The sequence below is a fragment of the Nerophis ophidion genome, linkage group LG02 (genome assembly GCF_033978795.1).
Source record: "Nerophis ophidion isolate RoL-2023_Sa linkage group LG02, RoL_Noph_v1.0, whole genome shotgun sequence".
Taxonomy (NCBI): domain Eukaryota; kingdom Metazoa; phylum Chordata; class Actinopteri; order Syngnathiformes; family Syngnathidae; genus Nerophis; species Nerophis ophidion.
This window is the reverse complement of record NC_084612.1, coordinates 43,100,467-43,125,021: the sequence shown is the minus strand read 5'-3', so window position 1 is coordinate 43,125,021 and position 24,555 is coordinate 43,100,467. Positions and strand designations below refer to the sequence as shown.

The 24,555-nt window shown below is 40.8% G+C and overlaps 1 protein-coding gene across 1 annotated transcript in view; it reads right to left on the bottom strand.

Annotated features, from left to right (window-relative positions):
* Positions 1-24,555, bottom strand: part of arnt2 (aryl-hydrocarbon receptor nuclear translocator 2) — a 129,064-nt gene that overhangs the window by 100,040 nt on the left and 4,469 nt on the right. The window lies entirely within an intron of this gene.

Sequence of the window (24,555 nt, the reverse complement as noted above, 5' to 3'; positions counted from 1 at the left end):
ATAATGCTAGTATTTTGTTGCGAACAATTTAAGTAATAAAAAATACAAGATATTTTCTCTGCTTCATACAGCACACCTTTCCCCTCTGGCATCTGTACCTTTGTCCCTCACAGTCATTTGATTTTCACAGCTGCATCCATCAAATATTTTAGTAATCATGTCATTTATCTAAGAGTTTCTTTGATTAATCGAATAATCGGATACAATACACTTTATAGCCTCAATGTGTATTCTCTGGAAATTAGTTGAAATAATCAACAAGGTTTCTGCTTGCAATAACCTTCATTATTTTTCTAATAAATGCACATCATCATCAACACTGAAATTGCACTTTTAACATGTGATGACGGCAGTCTTACACCACAGCTCTTATGTCTTCTCTATTGCAGCGGCTGTGCTTTGTCGACATTTTAAAGTCTGGGGCACTCCATGTAGTCAATATTTTATATTTTTTTGATTAATTATGTTGAGGACACGGTGAGCAATATCTGTTGTGCTACAGCCCGATGTTCCTTGCCTCTGTCAGAAGGCCTTGGAAAATAATCTAATGAACAAAATTTCTAACTTTTCTTTCCAAACTGTATTTATTCTATCCAAATGGTGCAAATTAACATGTATTTTATTATCCAAGTGTGTGTGTGTGTGTGTGTGTGTGTGTGTGTGTGTGTTGCTGATTATAGTAATAATAATATAAACATCCTGTAATAAATTGTATTAGGAAATATCCATTTGTGAAGTCACAGCACCCTTTAACCGTTAAACACGGCAATTTTAAGTGTGTAATTAACTACGACTTAATTATATCATCTTGTAGTGAGGGTGATCATAAGCACTGACCAAATGAAGATAAATAACATACACTAGGTTGATTGTGCCACAGATAACAAGGCGTGTTTAACATTTGTACAGTTATGACAATTACAGGAATGCTAAACCATTTAAACCTGAACGTTTAGCTGCTTTACAAGTACCGTATAACATTTCCTGGTCGCTAGATTACAGTATAGCAATCACATGGCAACTTAAACCATCAGAAATGCACACAATGTCCACCAAAAAAAGGAAGAGGCAAAGTGGGTGGAAAATAATATTCGGGCATGACTTTCACGAGGACTTGTGTCAGCTACACACTTCACTGTCGGTGTATGTCTTCTCATTCTCGGTGATGACGTCACGAGTAGTCGGGTGATTGATTGCCAACCACTAGAAGTTATATACAAGTTACTCTCATTAAATTATTTATCAAACCACAAAAATATAAATCAAACTATTTTTGTAAACAAATATAATCAAAGTAGTTGAATAATCGTTGCAGCCCTAATGCACACACAGGAACATGGCTATCACTACAGAGAGAAAGACAATAGCTCCCGAGATAGTAATAGCATTGTCAGTGGTTTGGAACTGGTTTGGGTTTACAAAAACAGATGTGGAATAAGTGACTACACACTGCAAAGTTTGTCAAGAGCCCATTGCAACAAAAGGCAGTCAAGTGGGAGACAATGGGAGAGCCACTGTATAAGAGCATGGCCTAAGCCACTAAGATATTTGTGGAGAGACGGCGCCGATGAGCCGACAGCGAGATAGGACAAACGCTGGTCCTACCCGAGATGGCGCCCAGAAGGCGGGGCATGCGGCGGAAAGAAGAGGCGGGACGCACTAGGAGCGACGCGGCAGTCAGCCAAGTCAGGTGCGTACACGACACACGTGCGCTCAATCTTTTCATCTTCTGTTGCAGTATAAAAGGGGAGAGGGAGGAACGATCGGCGCAGAAGTAGGCGAGGAAACCACGGCGACCACGAGCACGACGAGAAAGACCCAGAGCAAGATGAGCCCCCACAGCAGACGCAGCCACCGGACACCGAAAGGTGTGCCGCGACCAGCAGGAAGAGCCAGCAAGTCAGAAATCGGCACGACAGACTGGCAAGACAGGAGGTTTATTGAAAGGATAAACAAAAGTCAAACCTGCTACGGTGCGTCTTGTATCGATCGGCTCTGCACCCCACATGATGACGGCAGGAGACGCGTCTCAATATTAAATTGTGCACATTGGACCTACAGGCTGTGCTCTCTTAGAACCGAGTGATAAAGTAGATGTGAACCTCCGTACACGGACAGGTCGACAAAAGGAAAAGATGGAGGTCTGGGAAATTTACAATCGTAATCAATGATCATGACAAATTTCAGGTCCTTTACAGCGATTAGCTGTCAGCATACTACCGCGATCAAACATGGTAAAAATGTCTGTGACAGTAACCAAACCGAGTCGGCCTTTTCTTACTCCATTTCTAAGTGTTTGTATGGTACAGAAGAAGTAAACAGCTTGACCAAACTTTGAGCTAAACACGCATCTGAGGGGAGCAAAATAAATGTCGGCAGTGACTCCGAAGACGAGTCTATTGTGAACAAAAAAGCTAACTCATCAATTGTGTGTTGGTTTTTGATTGAATTGATTGATTGATTGAAACTTTTATTAGTAGATTTCACAGTTCAGTACATATTCCGTACAATTGACCACTACATGGTAACACCCGAATAAGTTTTACAACTTGTTTAAGTCGGGGTCCACGATAATCAATTCATGGTGGTCTGGGTTGTCAAAGCAATGTGGGGCAAATCAAAAAGATGTACATGATATGTACAACATAAACTGCAACACAAAAATTGTTTAATTATTTGAAAAAGTACCGCCCGAGTAAATACATGAAAAGAGTGAAAATGCGAGCAAAGTCTGCACAGCTTTCCACGACAGCCAGTACTGACACAATTTGTAATAATTCTATGGTCCCGAAATTGTGATTTCACAAATTAGTTGTCTTTGGTAAAACACTCCATTAACTATTTTACACAGGCCGACAGTACACGGTACACACACTTGCATCAAGCATCACAGTACAGCAGTATTGTATACATGATTAACTGAGAAATGCACACATTACTAAATAGACCCTTTTCCGAGCTCATATTCATTCAGTACTGCAGGCAGGCAACAAGACCACTAGTGCTACAGTGCTGTGGGACATTGGAAAATATGAGTAAAATTGTTCAATATGCCAAATATCCATCCTTGTCTATTTACCTTTGATTCTCTTACTCTGATTAGTTCCATTCACTCATCCACAAATATAAAATATTTCCCTTACTGTTTCCCCTCCATCTATCACCTATCAATTAGAGCTGAAACGATTCCTCGAGTAACTCGATTACAACATATATTTGAGGAACTCTCGTTGATTCGAGGCGTCGTTAAGTTTTTTTTTACGGCATGTTGCCTCGTTTAGTAAACAGTAGTCAAAGCTGACGTTTCGCACGGACTGTTTAGGTATTGCACAGCGTGTTTACGTCACAGATCATGCGCCCCCTGCACTGCACGACACCGCGCTTTTAAATACGCTTGAGTTCACAATACCTTTTCGCCGACATAACTCGCAATGGCAGACAGCAGTGGACAAGAGCCATTGCAAAACGAGGGAATTAAGAAGCGACAAAAGTTGTCTGAGGTGTGGGAACACTTCACACTAAAATAGAAGGAAAATTCAGTAGTATGCAAACATTGCAACGTGGAGCTCACATACCACAATAGCACAAGTTCGATGCTGCAGCACCTGTCGAGAAAGCATCTGATTTGAGAGGTGTCCGGAGGCGAGGTAAGTCAACTATTATCAAATGTAAATGCGAAAGTTGTGTTAGTAACTGTGTTAGTGACCTACTCAGTGGCCTACTGGTTAGATTGTCCGCCCTGAGATCGGTAGGTTGGGAGTTCAAACCCCGGCCGAGTCACACCAAAGACTGTAAAAAAATGGGACCCATTGCCTCCATGCTTGGCACTCAGCATCAAGGGTTGAAATTGGGGGTTAAATCACCATAAATGATTCCCGGGCGCGGCAAGGCTGCTGCCCACTGCTCCCATCACTTCTCAGGGGGTGATCAAGGGGATGGGTCAAATGCAGAGGACAAATTTCACCTCACCTATTGTGTGTGTGTGTGTGTGTGTGTGTGTGTGTGTGTGTGTGTGTGTGTGTGTGTGTGTGTGTGTGTGTGTGTGTGTGACAATCATTGGTACTTTAACTTTTAACTTTAAAATAAACTTTATTCATTATGATAACCAGGATGTGTTCTCTCACTCTCACGATGTCATCAAATGCTGCCAAAAGGTGTTGAAAACGCTATTCCAGCTGTCGTGTTCAACTAGGCTTTCATTAGTAACCACGCGAAATTAGTCGTGGGGTTATTCAAGTCATGCAACCACATGCTACTTGTATAGCTTGCACTTGCACCCACTGTAGTCCCTATAGCATGGGCGCCAATCTACAGTTCTGTCAGTGGGTGCTCGGACGGGCGGATAATCAGACGCTACTTTTCTGAGCATGTGCGGTTTTTGCTTAGTGATGACTCAGTACCTAATCCACTTTTTATGTTTTATATAATGAAAACTGTTCTTATTGTTTTATTTTTGATATAGTATTATTTTAAATTTCTATGGGAATATTAATTTCTAACTATTTTTATATACGTATGTGTTTTAATCTCAAACATTTTATGATGGCAAAATGAACACTGATTACTATTCTGCATGCAAAGAATGCACTGAACTGTATTGCATTCTTAAAATTTCAAACTGTTGTTGTCATTATTAAGTGGTTTGTATTTTTATATTGTTTATGTATTGTTGGCAGGTTGAAAACAGCTCAGCGGATTTGCGTGGAGAAACCACCATTTAAACGGCACCGTATAATTATCATCAAAAACGCACGAGAGACAAGAACTTCCTCTATGCGGACACAGCACATACTGTAGGGCTGTGAGTGCACCTGTTTTTATTAGCACACACAAATTGGCACAATCAACCGCGGACACATTTCAACTGTGCGTGTCAGCCTTCAATAATGAAAACAGGCGTTTAGGAAATAAAATACAATTGGGCCAAACGCAATAATTGAGGGCACATCTTAACATGTATAATTAAACCTTAATTAAGCAAAATTATTGCTACGGCCCGGCTGCGCCAAATAATAATACAAATCCATTTAATAAAGTCAAAATACAAATAAGGCAACAAGATAAGTATTCCACACTTCTCTTTTGTAAAGTAAATTTGTATAGCCGATATGGGCATCTACATCAACAATACGATTTGCCTGAAAAGCTGGACAGGACAAAAAAAATAAAAATAAATACAATTAAGCAAAAATATGATTTATTCGATTACTCAATTAATCGATCGGAATATTCGATAGAATACTCGATTAATTAAAATATTCGATAGCTGCAGCTCTACTATCAATAATAAAATAACAAATTCTGCCAAGGGAAAAGCGGTACAAAATGGATGGGTGGATTGATTCTGCCTAGTGCAGGGCTATTTAACTGGTAGCTCGCAACACAGGCGGCCGAGGAATGACGCTGGACCAGCCAGTGCAGTTCACAAAACTTAGAAGAAGCCATAACCTCACTAACATCGATACTTTAAAATTCATACTTTTCTATGAATTTTGGCCTGTTGTCCACACACAAACGCATACTATTCTCTTAAAAATGCACACTTTTAAAAACGCTGGCCAGAGTGAAGAGAGCAGTGGAGAACGTGTGGAAGGCTTTAAAGAGAGACTTATGACTTGTACTCATCTGATGATGTTACGGTTGTGCGCTGTTATTTCCATAATACAATAATAAACACTGGCTTGCGGGCTTTAAAAACATGTATTGTATGTTTGTACATATGTAAACATACTGTAATTTTTACGCTACATTGATGAAAAGATGGCAGCACATGCGCAAATGCATGGCTTAGGCACTTAAAAAAAGGTTCATGATGTTTACTTAGTTCTGTGTAACAGTGGGATGATTTTACAGATAATGTACATTACATTGTGCGTCTAGTACATAACAATAAACATTATCATACCAACCGTGGGGGCTTCACGGTGGCAGAAGGGGTTAGTGCGTCTGCCTCACAATGCGAAGGTCCTGCAGTCCTGGGTTCAAATCCAGGCTCAGGATCTTTCTGTGTGGAGTTTGCATGTTCTCCCGGTGAATGCGTGGGTTCCCTCCGGGTACTCCGGCTTCCTCCCACTTCCAAAGACATGCACCTGGGGATAGGTTGATTGGCAACACTAAATTGGCCCTAGTGTGTGAATGTGAGTGTGAATGTTGTCTGTCTATCTGTGTTGGCCCTGTGATGAGGTGGCGAATTGTCCAGGGTGTACCCCGCCTTCCGCCCGATTGTAGCTGAGATAGGCGCCAGCGCCCCCCCCGCTACCCCAAAAAGGGAATAAGCGGTAGAAATGGATGGATGGATACCAACCGTGGTGTAATGCCATGAATTCAGCTGTGGCTGCTTTTCCAGGCTTCTGATTGGACAAAAAAGTAATTAGGGCGGGTAAATGTGTTATGAAACTACACTCTTTTGGACAGATATGTATCTGTGTTCGTGTGGGTATGGCTTTACAACATTGTGGCAGATTCCTAAAAACACTAATGCTCTGTCATAAACTAAATAAGATAATCTTTGACTAACTTTTTTGCAATAGGTCATCAATAACAGCAGTTGCATGGACAGGGCAATTATTTTAACTGACAAAATAATTAGCCAACAATCAAATGTTCATTGCAGAGGATACTGGTTCTCAGGAAAATACAAAATATTAATAGTAAAGGAAGAAGAAAAGTCCTTAACTTTTTGTAAGTGTTGCCCCAAATAGCACAACAGAGGGTTATATAAAGCCTAAGTAACACAGGTAATGTTTGATCCATCATTTTCCCTTGCTATCATTTATTACAAGGAAACATAGAAACATTTTAAACAAATAAACACATGAGTGTGGGCCATGCAATGAGCGCTCATTTCTTCTTTCATAAGTTAAGTATCACTCGGCTCATTGTATTCATCCTGGCATGAACATGCACAAAACACTGTAGCTGTGTCTCAATTCAGGGGGTAGGTTGCGGGGTGCATCCTTCCAAGGACCCAGCCCATGCGGTCGACAGTGCACTGTAAATGTGTCTAATTACATCTGAAATGCTCCCAATGCCGCCGTCAGGAGCCGTCGCGTTTTCTTTTTTTTTCTCTTTTTTTTTTAAAGTGATTTACTCTAACTTTCCTCATCCACGAATCTTTTATCCTCGCTCAAATTAATGGGGAAATTGTTGCTTTCTAGGTCCGAATTGCTCTTACTGCTGGTGGCTCACATTATAAACAATGTGAGGATGTGAGGAGCCCTCACACCGGTGACGTCACGCGCACATCGTCTGCTACTTCCGGTAAAGGCAAGGCTTTTTTATTAGCGACCAAAAGTTGCAAACTTCATCGTCGATGTTCTCTACTAAATCCTTTCAGCAAAAATATGGCAATATCGCGAAATGATCAAGTATGACACATAGAATGGACCTGCTATCCCCGTTTAAATAAGAAAATCTAATTTCAGTAGGCCTTTAAGAAGAAGCGGCTAAGATTTTCCTGCGGTTAGAATCGACTGGTCATTGGAGATGGTTGTCATTAACATGTTGACAAGCGTTTTAAAGCTGTTATGCATGATTATTAGTTAAAGACGGATTTATTTTTATCCTTGTGAATAGGGCTGGGCGATATATATCGATATACTCGATATATCGCGGGTTTGTCTCTGTGCGATATAGAACATGACTATCGTGATATTCGAGTATACGTTCTCACGCAGTTGCTTTAAGCTGCGGGCATTACACTACAGGCTCTTCCCACTCCTTGTGCCTCCTTCTCACAGACAGTAAGCGCACCTTCTTACACACGTCACATACTGTCACGTCATACGTCACATACCTGTACGTATACGCCCTTGCGGAGCAGAGAGGTAGCAGCATGTGTAATGCTAGTTGTAAAGCTAGCTGAGCCGTGCGGGTGGTAATACGAGAGAAAGAAGGTGCGAATCTGGTAACAAATGAAAGAAGAATTTATTCCGAAGAAAAATAGCAGGGGGTCCATCGTCTGGCGGTGGTTTGGCTTCAAGCGGTAATATGTAGAATAGACAACTTTAATTTGTCAAGTGTGGGGCATAAACGTTGCTACCAAAAGTAGCATTACAGCTAATATGTAGCATCATTTGAAAATTCACCTGCTAGAGAATGAAGAGTGCTTACTCCGCATGTCATCATCTTCGTTCAGTGCCACACGCCCACACCATCAAAATGCCGAGGCAAACATTTCCAGATCAACACCGTATGAAAAAAAAAGTCAACAACAAAAGGAGATAATGTCCGCAGTAAACTACCACATTGCAAAGGACATACACTATTTGATTTCCTATTATGCAGGTCATTTTTATTTGACACTTATTGAAATATCTTGTGTGACATCATGCACAAAAGTGCACTTTATTTGTTTTAAACTATTGTAGTAGCGTTCTGTACAAAAAGTGCATTTTAATTTAGTGTCGTTTTGATATGTCATCTTAGTGACATCATGCACAAAAGTGCACTAATAGCTTGTTTTAAAATGTCACTGACAATCTTGCACATTCAGTTTTGGAAATGACATGAATGGTTGTGCCACTGCTTAATAACTGTTTAATAAATACAGTTTTGGTCAATTGACTTAGTTGTGATTTCCTTCTCTGCACGAAAGTTTAAAATGAGTATACAGTATATTAATGCAGTATGAACAAGAATGTTTCAATGTAGACACTATAAATCATCATACTTCTGTGATTATATGTATCAAGTGTTAATTCAAGGCTAAGGCAAAATATCCAGATATATATTGTGTATCGCGGTACGGCCTAAAAATATCCAAATGCGTGGCGCAGTGGGAGAGTGGCCGTGCGCAACCCGAGGGTCACTGGTTCAAATCCCACCTAGAACCAACCTCGTCACGTCCGTTGTGTCCTGAGCAAGACACTTCACCCTTGCTCCTGATTGGTGCTGGTTGGCGCCTTGCATGGCAGCTCCCTCCATCAGTGTGTGAATGTGTGTGTGAATGGGTAAATGTGGAAGTAGTGTCAAACCGCTTTGAGTACCTTGAAGGTAGAAAAGCGCTATACAAGTACAACCCATTTATCATTTATTTATTTAAATATTAAAAATGGCCATATTGCCCAGCTCTACTTGTGAATGCTTGTTGTAGTGAGAGACATTGGCATCGCTCGGCCTATTTTAGGGGGGCTGAAGCCTAAAATTATTGGAGTGTTTCGTATACTCTAAGGCCCTTGTGTAACAAGCCTGCGTACGCACAAAAACCTGCCGTACGTATCAAGGCGTATCAAGACTGATGTCGATGTGGAAATGTGTGCTGCCTCACTGCAAGTCCATAGCTGTCGCACGTACATATCGCACGATATAGCAATATATTCAAGTTTTGTTGCAGACAGATTAAAAAATTGTTTTTAAAAAATGTTTCTCCTCTTTCTCCGGCATCGTGGTTGACCTCAGGACCTTCCGTCGTCCCCCCACTTCCTTAGCGGCACACCTCGCAAAACAAGGCTAATGCTAAGACTGACAAAAGTAAGACGTTTATGTCAAAGAAAATAAAAGTGTTGTCAGTACTTTGGCATGAAACAAATGACTGCACACACCAAGGTGTTTAAAAAAGGCAGCAGCACAACAAATGTGTTCCTGCATCTGAACTTGAAGCCTCCAGCGAGTGTGTACGGGGAAATACAACTACTTTACAAGGTGAACAAGAACGCAACTACAAACAAACTCTGGCTAAAAAGCAGTGTATTGTGGCGGAACTATTTACACCAGGTATGTATGATGATCAGTGGTCTGATGTTAACTCGGCGTGCTACTTTTGATGTGGTTTTGTGTAAACATAACAGTGTCAGAAGCACAGCAAGTTCAAAGCAGAAAATATCATTTTTACTAAATAAAGCAACAAATAGCAATAACACAAAAAATAAGTTGATATTAATGACAAGCATCAGCTTGCAATCCAAACAATAGCCCCTTTGTGGACCAGAAGATATGACAGCCATGGAAACACATTAAATCTATTTATTAACCAGAAGTAACACAATCCAGTGAAAACTTTCAACATTGCTTCTGTAACTGCAGACAAACTGTCACTGCTATGCTAACAGACACAACTGAGCTAATGACGCTCTGTCTGGGCACTGACGTCACACGTACACACGTGCACACTCTGCTCTAATATGACATCTATTAGCTGCATAAGACAGATATTTGAAGTTAGTTTTGTTTTTTAATGTAAAGTATTAATTACTTTCCCGTGTTATTATTAACATTTATGACCACATTTCTTCTGATTTTGTGAGCGGGCTACTCTCTAAAAACATTTTGTTGTGAGTTACAAAAATTACTTTAGATTGGGGGTAATCAGTTACCCACCTCTTCTAAAGTTTAAAAATCTCTACAGCGACTGTCTTTTCAAAAGGGGTGCAACACTAATTTCACCAAGTCAGTTTTGGTCACTCACATCTATCTTTATCTCTCTTAAAAACATACTTTTATTCCATGGCTTTTAACACTGAGTGATATCCATCCTGCAATGGCGCCCCATTATACACCTGTTGTAAACTTGTTTTTATGTTTTATTTATTTATTTTTATCATGTTCTGTTTGTGTTGTGTTGTGTTGTGTTGTGTTTGCTTGGTTCTCATTTTTAAACTGCCCATTGTACAACACTTTGGCAACCCCTGTGGTAAATTTTAAATGTGCTATATAAATAAAGTTGATTTGATTTATCTTCACTTTCTTCCTGACACAACCATTTTTTTTTTTTTTTCAGCCTGCGTTCAGATTTCTCGGAGACACGGGAATGACAGGCTGACAATTGCTCTGTGGTTTGCTCCAAGCACAGAAAGAAGCATCTCTTACTGACTTGTGATTGGTCAGACAATGCCCAGCTCAAGCACATGGCTAGTTTCAATAAAATTTGCATATTTAAAAGGAAGTGTTGTGTGGGCATGCCAAGCCAGCACATGTCTGTGACCGATTTCAAGATGATAGCGACATAACAAAGGACAGTGTTTGGATTTGTGCGTGCAAACACTTTAGTACATCTAAATTTTTACTTTTGTATGCCATTCTCTGGCTTTAAACGTACGTTCATTTTTATTAGGAAAGCCACGCAACTCTCTTTACATGAGCCCCGAGTAAGCCTGGACTGATAATACATTTTGCTAGACATAATACTGATGATATACATTCAGCATGTCTTTGGTGATGTACTTAACCACACTTTCTGCAGGACGCACACCATTTTGCACTGACCTTCTTCACCAAATGCCTCAGTGAGTGTAGACTGTCGGATGATTGTGTTTCAAGTGGGCCTACAGGTTTGCTGTATTTGAACAAATTCAGCAAACCGGCTCCTATGTGTTGATAGTCTCATCTTGTTGCAAAGGTTTAATCTGAAATATTCCCAACAGTAGTGCGGTGGCATTTGGTTATATGATCATTTTGTCCATGTACATGCTAAATTGTTGCACAAAGTGACTCGTCACAAAGAGTCAAAGACTCAGAAGAAGATTCACCCATTCTTTTCATTCCACTATGGCACAAACACGCGCAGCTGCTGAAACCGCCGAAAAGCATGAATGCTCTTGAAGTCCGTAAACACGCATCCACATGGTGTTTAATCGATGCTGGAAAACTTACTGACTTAATTTGTGTTTTTCGTCAGTTAATTGACTCTTCGAATATCGACCAAAGCCTAGCCGCAGGTCCTCCTCTTCGCCAGCTGCAGTGGCATTCCACTTTCCGCCGCCACCTGACTCTTCCTTGCCAGCTTTAGGGACACAAGGCCAGAGGCCATGTAATAGCAGTTGCATGACTTTTGTCATAGATATAAACTGACGTTCAAACACAGGCGTACACAAGTAAAATTTTAGATGCAATATAGAGTTTTCACTCTATTCAAGCACATTTCTGTTACATGGCAATCAACTTGATATCGGCCGAAGGAGGTTGCTTGGCTTGTCAAGCCCAGGGCCCACGCCCTCTTACATACACAAATCATGTTAAAGTAGCAATATGACTGAGGACTTTGCGCTCTTTCCAATCACAAGTCAGTCAGAAGAGCTTATTTCTTGTGCTTGGAGCAAACGACAGTCAACGGGTTAAATTGCTGAAAATACAGTGTGCTGCGAAAACCACGGACAGACTGAAATAAAAAAGTAATGGTCGGGCATCCGTCCATTATTCACAGACTGTTGTTTGCTAACAAAATTCACTTCCAAATAAAACCCAGATGGGATTTAAAATAAATTTGTTACGCTGTTTTAAGCAAATGTATGAAATGTATTTAAGTAAAATATTTAACAAATGTTGCTGTATGCCATTCTGAGAATAAAATTGCATTTGTGTCCAAATAATGGGCACTGTTTTAAATGTATTTAAATTTTTTAAGCAAGTAATTTACTGTCATTAATCATGATTAATCCAGATTCAAACGTAAATAATCATTTAACAGCATTAATACCACTAATACTGATAATATAAAACTAATAACATATATTTCAAACACACACAAATGCATATACTATATATATATACTATGTATATATATATATATGTACATACATACATATGTACATATATATATACATATATATATATAACTATCAAAACAAATATATATTTTATATTATATATAATTTGACAGAACTAATAATACTATTACTGATAATACAAAACTAATAATATACATTTATACACACACAAACATATATGTATAGTTTTGTCTATATGTGTATATATATATATATATATATATATATATATATATATATATATATATATATATATATAGAGAGAGAGAGAGAGAGAGAGAGAGAGAGAGTGAGAGAGAGAGAGAGAGAGGGAGAGAGAGAGAGATTTCGATATTGACATTGGTATGTTGGTATGTCAGACTTAGCAGCGTCTTGGTTTAACTCCTATGTTACTGGCAGGATGCAGTGCATATTCCATAACAATCAGACCTCGGAGTATGTTAGGTAACGTGTGCAGTTCCCCAGGGTTCGGTTCTTGGCCCTGCACATTTCAGCATCTACATGTTGCCGCTATTGTAGATGACATCATACGCAAATATGGTGTTAGCTTTCACTGTTATGCTGATGACACCCAACTCTGCATGTCCCTAAAGCTGACCAACACGCTGGATTGTAGTCAGCTGGAGGCGTGTCTTAAAGAAACTAAATGGATGTCCGCTAACTTTTTGGAACTCAACTCTAAGAAAACGGAAATGGTGATTATCGGTCCTGCTAGACACCGACACCTATTTAATAATACCACCTTAACATTTGACAACAAAACAAATACACAAGGTGACTCGGTAGAAAATTTGGGTATTATCTTCGACCCAACTCTCTCGTTTGAGTCACACGTTAAGAATGGTACTAAAACGGCCTTCTTTCATCTCCGTAATATCGCTAAAATTCATTCCGACGCTGAAATCATTATTCATGCGTTCGTTACGTCTCGTCTCGATTACTGTAACGTATTATTTTCGGGTCTGGGTGTTATGGCCTTTTATTAATATCTTGATATTTTTAGGCCATATCACGATACACAATATATATCTTGATATTTTGCCTTAGCCTTGAATGAACACTTGATGCATATAATCACACCAGTATGATGATTCTATGTGTCTACATCAAAACATTCTTGTTCATACTGCATTAATATATGCTCATTTTAAACTTTCATGCAGAGAGGGAAATCACAACCAAGTCAATTTACCAAAACTGTATTTATTAAACAGTTATTAAGCAGTGGTACAAACATTCATGTAAATTCCAAAACAGAAAGTGCGAGATTGTCAGTGACATTTTAAAACAACCTATTAGTGCACTTTTGTGCATGATGTCACTAAGATGACATATAATAATAATAATAATGGATTAGATTTATATCTCGTTTTTCTATTGTTAGATACTCAAAGCGCTCACAGAGAAGTGGGAACCCATCATTCATTCACACCTGGTGGTAGTAAGCTACATCTGTAGCCACAGCTGCCCTGGGGTGGACTGATGGAACCGTGGCTGCCAGTTTGCGCCTACGGCCCCTCCGACCACCACCAATCATTCATTCATCATTCATTCACCAGTGTGCGCGGCACCGGGGCAAGGGTGAAGTGTCCTGCCCAAGGACACAACGGCACCGATTTGGATGTCAATAGGTGGGACGCGAACCTGCAACCCTCAGGTTTCTGGCACGGCCGCTCTACCCACTACGCTATGCCGCCCCCAAACATATCAAAACAACACTAAATTAAAGTGCACTTTTTGTCCAGAATGCAACTACAATAGTTTAAAACATCTAAAGTGCACTTAAGTACATCATGTCACACAAGATATTTCAATAACTGTCAAATAAAAATGAGCTGCATAATAGGTTACTGCGGACGTTATCTCATGTTTTATAATATTTTTTTCATACGGTGTTGATGTGGAAATGGTTGCTTGGGCATTTTGTTGGTGTGGCACCGGCCAAGATAATGACATGCAGAGTTTCAGGCACTCTTCATTCTCTAGCGGGTGACTTTTCAAATGGTGCTACAAATTACCAGTGCTGCTACTTTTTCTAGCAATGCTTTTGCCCCACACTTGAAAAATTACAGTTCCCCCTGAAAGGGGAACTGCACTTTTTTTTTTTTTTTTTTGCCTATCATTCACAATCCTTTTGTAAGAGAAGAACACATATGTCTTTTATTTTGAATGCATTCTAAATATTAAATAAATGTGATCAAAAGTCCACTTGCCATGGAGCTTATGGAAGTAGCTTTAGTCTGTCAGTAAAAGCCTTTAATTTCAAAAACGCCTCACAACGTTCAGTTTTTTCCCACTACGTCACTGATTTATAATCACTGCAAATTTTGAAAGACAACAAACATTATAAAAACACCACTTAAGGTACAATGTCTGCTGTCATTAGAATGTTGACTGATATAATATTGTTTTATTCCCATTTAGATGAACAATTACTTACAAGCCTTGCTAAGGGGTAGATCCGAGCGCCTTTTTGTGTCGTTCTCACCATTTTCGGCTCTAAATTGGCTATCAAAGTGCACCCACTTGTCGGAAATTGTCCTCTTTCTTCTACTATCTAGGTGAGAGGTATGATTTATGATCTATAATAAAGTTTGACGAGCTAGGAAACTAGGAAGCAGTTCATCAGTCGATCAAGTCAACATTGGCACACAAGTTCGTGATCATGGCACCGCTATAATTAGCTTGTGTGCGTTATAGCTTATAATAGCAATATCACTAATACTTGGTTAATATTGTAATTTAATGTAAATGGAGTATTGTTGAATGTTTTTGGATGTTTTTTATTGGGTTTTATGGGCTGAATAGAGAGCCTCGCATTTGCTCCACTGTTAGGAGACTTTAATTTAGGTTTATTTTACAAGTTAGAATGCATTGAAAAAATACATCTGTTGTCATGTCTTTCATAATGATTGGGAAAGAAAGGCAAGACAAAAAAAAAAAGTGCAGTTCCTTTTTAACGGTTATAGGGTCAGTGGTCACTCCTGTCTGAGCTGCCACCTTATCGTGGTAGAGGAGTTTGCGTGTCCCAATGATCCTATGAGCTATGTTGTCCAGGGTCTCCTACAATAAACAGGTCCTAGGTGAGGTATCAGACAAAGAGCAGCTTGAAGACCTCTATGAAGAAAACCAATCAAGGACTCAGATTTCCATCGCCCGGACGCGGGTCACCGGGCCCCCCTCTGGGGCACGACGGGGAGCGCCTGGTGGCCGGGTCTGTTTCCATGGGGCCCGGCCGAGCACAGCCCGAAGAGTCAATGTGGGTCCCTCCTCCAATGGGCTCACCACCATTAGCAGGGGCCATAGATGTGAGCTGGGCGGAAGCCGGAGGCAGGGCACCTGGCGGTCCGATCCTCGGCTACATAAGCTATCTCTTGGGACGTGGAACGTCACCTCACTAGGGGGAAAGGAGCCTGAGCTAATGCGCGAGGTGGAGAAGTTCCGGCTGGATAGAGGGGCTGGACTCTCTTCCACTCTGGCGTTGCCGGCAGTGAGAGGCGACGGGCTGGGGTGGCAATTCTTGTTTTCCCTCCGGCTCAAAGCCAGCACGTTGGATTTCAACCCAGTGGACGAGAGGGTAGCTTCCCTCCGCCTTCATGTGGGGGGACGGGTCCTGACTGTTGTTTGTGCTTACGCACCAAACAGCAGTTCAGAGTAACCAACCCTTTCTGGATACATTTGAGGAAGTACTGGAAAGTGCTCCCTCGGGAGATTCCCTTGTCCTACTGGGGGACTTCAACGTGAAACCTGGAGAAGCGTGATTGGGACGAATAGCCGCCGGGATCTGAACCCGTGTGGTGTTTTGTTATTGGACATTTGTGCTCGTCACAAATTGTCCATAACAAACACCATGTTCAAACATAAGGGTATCCATTTGTGCACTTGGCACCAGGACATCCTAGGCCGCAGTTCCATGATTGACTTTGGAGTTGTGTCATCGGTTTTTCGGCCTCATGTTTTGGACACTCGGGTGAAGAGAGCGGCCAAGCTTTCTACCGATCACCACCTGGTGATGAGTTGGCTGCGATGGTGGGGGAGGATGCCGGACAGACCTGGCAGGCCCAAACGCATTGTGAGGATCTGCTGGGAAAGTCTGGCAGAGTCTCCTGTCAGAGAGAGTTTCAGTTCCCACCTTTGGAAGAACTTTGAACATGTCAAGAGGGAGGTGCTGGACATTTAGTCCGAGTGGACCATGCTCCGCACCTCTATTGTCGAGGCGGCTGATTGGAGCTGTGGCCGCAAGGTAGTTGGTGCCTGTCGTGGCGGTAATCCAAGAAGCCGTTGGTGGACACTAGCGGTGAGGGATGCCAACAAGCTGAAGAAGGAGTCCTATCGGGTTGTTTTGGCTCATAGGACTCCGGAGGCAGCGGACAGGTACCGACAGGCCAAGCAGTGTGAGGTTTCAGTGGTCGCGGAAGCAAAAACTCGGACATGGGAGGAGATCGGGGAAGCCATGGAAAATGACTTTTGGATGGTTTCGAAGCGATTCTGGACCACCATCCGCCGCCTCAGGAAGGGGAAGCAGTGCACTGTCAACTGTATGGTGCGGATGGTGTTCTGCTGACCTCGACTGCGGATGTTTTGGATCAGTCCGTATGGAATACTCCGAAGACCTCCTCAATCCCATCAACATGTCTTTCTATGAGGAAGCAGTGCCTAGGGAATCTGTAGTGGGGTCTCCTATTATAGGGGCTGAGGTTGCTGAGGTAGTTAAAAAGCTCCTCAGTGGATGAGATCCGCCCGGAGTTCCTTAAGGCCCTGGATGCTGTGGGGCTGTCTTGTTTGACAAGACAGCAGCATCGCGTGGACATCGGGGGCGGTAACTCTGGATTGGCAGGCCGGGGTGGTGGTTCCTCTCTTTAAGAAGGGGAACTGGAGGGTGTGTTCCAACTATCGTTGGATCGCACTCCTCAGCCTTCCCGGTAAGGTTTATTCAGGTGTACTGGAGAGGAGGCAACGCCGGATAGTCGAACCTCGGATTCAGGAGTAACAGTTTGGTTTTCGTCCTGGTCGTGGAACTGTGGACCAGCGCTATACTCTCGGCAGGGTCCTTGAGGGTGCATGTGAGTTTGCCCAACCAGTCTACATGTGCTTTGTGGACTTGGAGAAGGCCTTCGACCGTGTACCTCAAGAAGTCATGTGAGTGTCGGATTGTCTGATTGTGGTGGTCCGCTCCCTGTACGATCAGTGTCAGAGCTTCGTCCACATTGACGGCAATAAGTCGGACACGTTTCCAGTGAGGGTTGGACTCCACCAAGGCTGCCCCTTGTCACCGACTCTGTTCATAACTTTTATGGACAGAATTTATAGGCGCAGTCATGGCGTTGAGGGGATCCGGTTTGGTGGCTGCAGGATTACGTCTCTGCTTTTTGCAGATGATGTGGTCCTGATGGCTTCATCTGGCCAGGATCTTCAGCTCTCCCCGGAATCGGTTTCGCAGCTGAGTGTGAAGCGACTGGGATGAGAATCACCACCTCCAAATTGGAGTTCATGGTTCTCGCCCAGAAAAGGGTGGAGTGCAATCTCCAAGTTGGGGAGAAGACCCTGCCCCAAGTGGAGGAGTTCAAGTACCTCAGAGTCTTGTTCAGGAGTGAGGGAAGAGTGGATCGTGAGATTGACAGGCGGATCGGTGCGGCGTCTTCAGTAATACGGACGCTGTATCAATCCGTTGTGGTGAAGAAGGAGCTAAGCAAAAGAGGCAACACTCTCAATTTACCGGTCGATCTACGTTCCCATCCTCACCTATGGTCATGAGCTTTGGGTTATGACCGAAAGGACAAGATCACGGGTACAATCAGCCGAAATGAGTTCCCTCAGCTAGGTGGCGAGGCTCTCCGTTAGAGATAGGGTGAGAAGCTCTGCCATCCAGGAGGAGCTCAAAGTAAAGCCGCTGCTCCTTCACATCGTGAGGAACCAGATGAGGTGATTCGGGCATCTGGTCAGGATGCCACCCGAACGCCTACCTTTTGTGCAAATAAATGACTTGCGTTAAGTAAAACTTTTCAAAACCTCCCTGGATGACACTGACAATAAAATTGCATTTGTGTACAAAAACTGGAGTCTTTTCTTCGGCAAATTTTAATTATATAATGACCTGTGATTAAAATGATTAATCCAAGTTTTCAAATGGGAATCATTTTATTTAAAAAAAAATTATAATTTGACAGCTCTATATACACACATAAATTATACACAAACACACACCAGCCCTCAGACACATTTTTTTTGTTTTTACCAATGTGGCCCTACATTCAAAATAATTGCACATGCCTGCAGTACAGCAACACTTTGTGGAGCGCTGGTGTGGAGTTACAATCGGCCCTAAACATTATTTGAAATATACAGTACATATATATGTACATATTTGTCTTTTTTTATTCTTGACTTTTCTTTGTCCCAGCAAAGCATGCAACGTTCATTAGATAATTTGTCATGTCACATGTCACAAGCTCTTACACCAATTAGATCTGGGTGATGGCCAGATGGAGATAATCCTGCAGTGACACAGCGTTCATGGTCTGAAGTCACTGCACCTCACTACGCTTCTATGCACAGCTGATCTTGGATCAGCAGGCTAACTTTATCCTGCTGTGGCGACATCAGCAACAGTTGCAGCAGCATTAACTGTTACTTAGTTCTAGATGGGTGTCACCACCGGATAAAAAGGCTGCATGTAGCTTTCACTCGAAGCATTTGACTTGGAAATGACATTATAACACAACATGGATCATGTTTTACTACCCAGGTCTAAGCCATATCATTTCTAACTTTCATATTTGACTGAAGGAACTCTCCTGAAGCAATCAACAAAGTACAAACGGACTATCTATCTATCTAGAGGAGACTTTTCTTTCAATGCTCTTCTATTATGTGACAGGGCAATGTGATAATCTTGTTCACAACACATCGCAACAATTATACACAGCCAGCATACAACCACCCTTGTATTTTATATTGCTGTTTTATTTGCATCTACAATTACGTAACAAAGAACATGAGGGAGAATATGGTTGACCTGTTTTCAAATGGCAACTCGAAGTCTGTGTTCACACTGCAGGTCAATTCAGATTTTTTTGCCTATACGTGACATGTATCTATTTTGTTCGTGTCAACGTGAATTTGGCGTGTAACAAATCAATTAGAGCTGCAACTATTGATTATTTTAATAATCAAGTAATCTATTTTAGTAATCGAGTAATCTATTCATTTGTTCGGTTAATCGAGTAATCAAATAAAACACACTTCGCTTCAATGCTATTTTAGGGAAAATTGTTTATTTCCATTTCAGGACCCCTAAATATAAAATTTGTCACTATACCTGACGTCTCTGTAAAATATGGGGACTTTTCGTGCATGCTAAGGACTTTAAAGAGACGTCCGAACGTAGAAAAGAAAAAACAACAATTTCAATATGGCTTTTGCAGTGCTCTGCCTCCCTTCTGCAGAGATTGCTCCTCTGTTTGGGACCTAATAAAATGAAGTATAACAAGATAAAATAAACTGAAACCAAATTCTGTTTGTAGTTTGCATGTTCTTCCCGTGATTGCATGCGTTCCCACTGGGTACTCCGGCTTCCTCCCACCTCCAAAGACATGCACCTCGGGATAGGTCGATTGGCAACACTAAATTGGCGCTTGTGTGTGAATGTCAGTGTGAATGTTGTCTGTCTATCTGTATTAGCCCTGCGATACGACTTGTCCAGGGTGTACCCCGCCTTTTGCCCGAATGCAACTGGGATAGCCTCCAGCAACCCCCACAATTCCAAGAGGGACAAGCGGTAGAAAATGGATGCATTGAAATAAAGCCACTTCCGACTGTCATCATTTGTAGCAGTTAGGATCTAAAGTTAAAGTTATAGTACCAATGATTGTCACACACATGCTAGATGTGACGAAATTGTTCTCTGCATTTGACCCATTAACCTTGATCACCCCCTGGGAGGTAAGGGGAGCAGTGGGCAGCAGCGGTGCCGCGCCCGGAAATCATTTATGGTGCTTTAACCCCAATTCCAACCCTTAATGCTGAGTGCCAGACAGGGAGCTAATGGGTCCCATTTTTATAGTCTTTGGTATGACTCGGCCAGGATTTTAACTCACGACCTACCGATCTCAAGGCGGACACTCTAACCACTGGGCCACTGAGTAGGCCTAGTGTTTAAAGTCTGAACTGAAATGAATTGAACTAGATCTCAAAGTGTAGATGCTAAGGCAAAATATCGAGATATATATCATGTAGTAGGGCTGGGCGATATGGCCTTTTTTTAATATATCTCGATATTTTTAGGCCAACTCACGATACACGATATATTTCTTGATTTTTTGTCTTAGCCTTGAATTAACACTTGATGCATATAATAACACCAAAATGATGATTCTATGTGTCGACATTAAAACATTCTTGTTCATACTGCATTAATATATGTTCATTTTAAACCAGGGGTCGGGAACCTTTTTGGCTGAGAGAGCCATGGAAGCCAAATATTTAAAAATGTATTTCCGTGAGAGCCATATAATGTTTTTTAAACACTGAATACAACTAAATGTGTGCATTTTTATGTAAAACCAACATTAGGGTAGAACACCTATGTTATTCTTTTTAATAAAATTTTTATTCTGAAGCTAACTAATAATGAATAAAATACTTCTTACCATTCTTGACTTCTTGAACAGGTGCAGTAGAACAGTCTTTTTCAACCACTGTGCCGTGAGATACAGTCTGGTGTGCCGTGGGAGATTATCTAATTTCACCTTTATGGGTTAAAATTGTTTTTTGCAAACCAGTAATTACAGTCTGAAAATGATGTGGTGTTGTTGAGTGGTCGGTGCTGTCTAGAGCTAATTGCTTTGTAGATGTTGGAAACAGCGGGAGGCAGGGTGCAGGTAAAAAAAAAAAGGTGTCTAATGCTTTAAAACATAAATAAACAAAAGGTGAGTGCGACTAAGAAAAGGCATTAAAGCTTAGGGAAGGCTATGCAGAGCAAAACTAAAAATGAACTGGCTACAAAGTAAACAAAAAAACAGAATGCTGGACGACAGCAAAAATTTACTGTGGAGCAAAAACAATGTACATCCGAACATGACTTGACAATCGACAATGTCCCCACAAAGAAGGATAATAACGACTGAAATATTCTTGATTGCTAAAACAAAGTAGATGCGGGAAGTAGCGCTCAAAGGAAGACATGAAACTGCTACAGGAAAATACCAAAAAAAGAGAAAAAGCTACCAAAATAGGAGCACAAGACTAGAACTAAAACACTACACACAGGAAAACAGCAAACCACTCAAAATAAGTCACGGCGTGATGTGACAGGTGGTGACAGTACATCTACTTTGAGACAAGAGCTATATTGATGCATGCTTGGTTATGGTTTAAAGTCGTATCCAGCAATTGTAACAACGACTTTTTACTGTCAACTGAGTTTCGTTTTTAATAAATTTCTGCTGGTGGTGTGCCTCTGGATTTTTTAAACGCAAAAAATTTGCCTTGGCTCAAAAAAGGTTGAAAAACACTGCGGTAGAAAACGGATGGAGGGATAAAAATGCATGAGAATTTTTTACATTTTGAACGTTATTTTTAACACTGATTACCAGTGGAATTATTCATTACTTACTGTGTTAAGCAATGTAAAATAAGATTAATCTGAGAGCCAGATGCAGTCATCAAAAGAGCCACATCTGGCTCTAGAGCCATAGGTTCCCTACCCCTGTTTTAAACTATCATGCAGAGAGGGAAATCACAACTAAGTCAATTGACCAAAACTTTATTCATCAAACAGTTATTAAGCAGTGTCATTTCAAAACAGAAAGTGCAAGATTGTCAGAGACATTTTAAAACAAGCTATGAGTGCACTTTTGTGCATGATGTCACTAAGATGACGTGTCAAAACAACACTAAATTAAAGTGTACTTTTTGTACAGAATACCACTACAATGGTTTAAAACAAATAAAGTGCAATTTTGTGCATGATGTCACACAAGATATTTCAATAACTGTCAAATAAAAATGAGTTGCATAATAGGAAATCTAATCGCTATGTGGTAGGTTATTGCGGACGTTATCTCCTCATGTTGTTGACTATTTTTTTCATACGGTGTTGATGTGGAAATGTATGCCTCGGCATTTTGTTGGTGTGGCACCGAATGGAGATGTTGACATGCGGAGTAATCACTCTTTATTCTCTAGCATGTAACTTTTCAAATGATGTTACATATTAGCATGGCAGCTACTTTTTGTAGCAACGCTTTTGCCCCACACTTGACAAATTACGGTTGTCTGTTCGACATATTCCCACTAGAAGCCAAACCACCGCCAGACGATGGACCCTGTGTTGTTTTTCTTGGGAATTAATTCTACTTTCATTCGTTACCAGATTCGCACCTTCTTTCTCTCGTATTACACCCACACCACAGATAACGTTACCCATTCTGCTACCTCTCTGCTCCGTGAGGGCGTATACGTATGTAAGAAGGTTCGCTTGTTTTATGTCTCTGTGAGAAGGAGAGACAAGAAATATTGAGAAATGCCCATAGTGTAATGCCTGCAGCTAAAAGCAACTGCGTGAGAACGTATACTCGAATATCACGATATAGTCATTTTCTATATCGCACAGAGACAAACCTGCGATATATTGAGTATATCGATATATCGCCCAGCCCTAATTCCCAATCACATTCTCACACTAGGGCCAATTTAGTGTTGCTAATCAACCTATCCCCAGGTGCATGTGTTTTGGAGGTGGGAGGAACCCGGAGTACCCGGAGGGAACCCTTGCAACCATATTCTTTAAATTTGATGTTAACTTTTTAGTAGTAGCTCATATATACAGTGGAAACCTTGGTTTTTGTTAGTAATCTGTTCCCAAAAGTCAGAAAAAAATGAATTGTACAAAAATGACATACCAATATGTTATTAGAAATTGGACCACATAGTTGTAAATTATTATCAAACACATTTTTGGGAAAATAAAGATAGTTGCATGCAGAAACTATGTTTAATACAGCCATCCATTTTTCCACCGCTTATCCCTTTCGGAGTACAGGAGGCTGGACCCTATCTCAGCTACAATCGGGCGCAAGGCGGTGTACACCCTGGACAAGCCGCCACATCATCGCAGGGCCAACACAGATAGACAGACAACATTCACACTCAAATTCACACACTAGGGCCAATTTAGTGTTGCCAATACATTTAAATCATAAATGAAATGAATAGAGGTGGGAAAAATAATTGTTTCTTAAATGCATCGATTGGGATGTAGACGATTCTAAATCGATTGGGCCAATATGAGGAATATGACGTCACATCGATAAATTCAATAACATTAAACAGTGTTGCTGCTAGAAATCGCTAGGAAAATGGGGTCCCATAAAAATGTCATGAACGTTAGTTAATTCATTAAAAAAAAATAACAAAACACATTTTTATGCCTATGTAAATTTATTCAGTTATAAACATTCATTCGCTTTCTTTTTTCATTCATGGATCTAAACTTTAGTGCTGCCGATATTTTTTTCAAAAATATTTGAGAAGCACTGGTTTATATTGACAGATGTGTTTTAGACTGCAATATTGTTCAATTGCATTGTAAAAAGTATTTCAGTGGTATTGTCCATTTTACTTTATTTTTAAAAGTATATTTATTCCAATGAATAAATTCATTTTTCTTTTTATATTTTATTGAGTTATCTATAGGTAAAGTGTGAATATTTTCGTAACTTGATTTTTTATGTGATAAAACTAATTTTATTGGACTTCAACATAAATTGACTTAACAAAACTCAGTTGAAATGTTTATATCAGACTTAAAACGTCAGGACCCGCCCACCTGCATGCAGCTGTGGAAGAACAAGCCCAGACACGTTTTTTCACAGAGCCCAAGGAAAACACTTTACCGAACTCACGTAATTAACAATTTAAATTGTTAAAAGTCAGATTTTGCCAGAATTTAAATGTATACATTTGCAAAAGCATGGCTCAACGTTATATTTTGTTTGCTACTTTTTCCCGCCGACCGCCATTTCAAATGTGCGTGGTAGTTTAATATTTTAAAGATATATTGACTTGTACAACA